The sequence below is a fragment of the Oryzias melastigma genome, linkage group LG13, assembly GCF_002922805.2.
Source record: "Oryzias melastigma strain HK-1 linkage group LG13, ASM292280v2, whole genome shotgun sequence".
Lineage (NCBI taxonomy): Eukaryota > Metazoa > Chordata > Actinopteri > Beloniformes > Adrianichthyidae > Oryzias > Oryzias melastigma.
The window spans coordinates 13,848,563-13,850,415 of NC_050524.1; the positions used below are offsets into that span (position 1 = coordinate 13,848,563).

General features: G+C 38.9%; 1 pseudogene; it reads right to left on the reverse strand.

Annotated features, from left to right (window-relative positions):
• Positions 1 to 1,485, reverse strand: part of LOC112149603 — an 8,442-nt pseudogene extending 6,957 nt beyond the window's left edge.
• Between the last annotated feature and the right edge of the window lie 368 nt (positions 1,486 to 1,853).

The window sequence follows — 1,853 nt, forward strand, 5'->3', positions numbered from 1 at the left end:
AGCACTGCTTTACTCCTTGCAGACTTGGCTGGAAACTGCAGCCAAATGTTTCTTCCCAGAACTCCTTCAGTATGTGATTCTGAGGGTCTTGACTTGGGTGAACTTGTAAAAGAAACTCCTGCAAACCAGCGATTTTTGCCTTCTTTATGGCAAATCCTATAGAGCCAGTCAGTATTCCAGAATATTTTCTTAGAGCCAAATTACTTGATGTAATCCAGGATTCACTTCCTACCCACTGCAGGCCAGTTATATTTTGTCTCAAAGCTTCTTCGAGCAGCATATCCATTTCATCATAACCAAGGAAGGCAACTAAAACTTTTGCAGTGCCTGTTTTGATTACTCTGATCACCCTCTCGACCTGTTCATCTAAACGAGTCCATGAGATGGCCTCAGAGTATTCAACACAAATCCCCTCCTGGGTTGCAGCTTCAATGAAAGTTGCCATTCCATTATTGCCATAGTCATTGTCACTTCTCACTGCACCGACCCATGTCCATCCGAAGTGCTTTACCAGCTGAGCCAGTGCTCTGCTCTGATAGTAGTCACTGGGGATGGTTCTGAAGAAAGAGGGGTGCTCCTTTCTGTTACTGAGACATGCACATGTAGAAAAGTGACTGATCTGGAAGAGAAAACAAAACAAAAAGATATGCATAGCACTTCTGAACTCAATGTTTGATTTCTCTTCATCTTTTTGTAAAGGCATGAATATTTAATCATAAATGTGAAAGAATAACAAAGAAATATTCATAAACAAGCATTACTCATACTTACCACTGGTATTTGAAAAATCCCGGCAATTTGTGACAAGACAATGGTGGAAGATGACTTAGAGGCTCCAATGATGGCATGAACGGTTGACTGACCAGAGCAACTTTTTCCAAAAGTCCTTTCCTGTCCGTTAATCAGACCCAAGGCTGCACGTGTTGAAGGCAGAGTTGAACCACAGCTGTCAAATATTTTATAACCAACCGAGATGTTGGGCAGCAAAGAGCTGCTGTTGTTGATCTCCTCAATGGCAAAAATCATTGTCTGAGCAAAACGGAACTCTCTGAAGTTCAGTCTGTAAAAGGAAAGTGTTACATGATTGTTTATTAAAAAAAAAATAACATGAACAGTTTAATAAATTAATCAATACCTGGTGCAAATTAGAGGATCTGGAGCATCACTTGAAGTGACTGAAGAGGCAGAAACTTGAGAGTGCACATAAAAAGCTCCTCCAATCATAATATCTCCTGACTTAAACAGCAAAGGAAACTCTGGGCTGCCCCACATTTCACAGACAGCAGTTTTTTCTTCTGCTAGGATCCTCACAATAACCACAAACAGTGACATTACAGAGATGCAGGGACTCATGTTTACAAAGCATTTCAAATCCACTGGTCCTGAAATTCTATAATCCCTTCACTGACCAAAACTGACCTGCTACTTTATGCAGATATTCATACCTATACGTATTTTTAAAAACCAATAATGATGTGAGGCAGTGCTTTATACTCTAATAAATGGCCTTGTTCTCTGAGGTAGACTGTGTTCCTCCAATCAAATCAAGACATGATAATTATGAAGTTATTTTTAGTGTCATTCATGTTACAAATGCATGACACATACATATTACAGAATCACTGTTTTAATGTAAACTGCTGTTTATATCATTTTAAAAAAATTGTTTTACTATTTTTATTTATTATTTTTTTCTATGATTTTTAACTATTTTTGAATTTGAAATTATTGAAGACGTTTTAATTTGAAAACATGTCTGACATAGTGTCAGGGCCCAGCCAGTCATGTCCTTCTCCAACCACCAGAGGGAGCCCTCACCTGAGTACTAACTGCATCTGCCATCCTCCTGGACT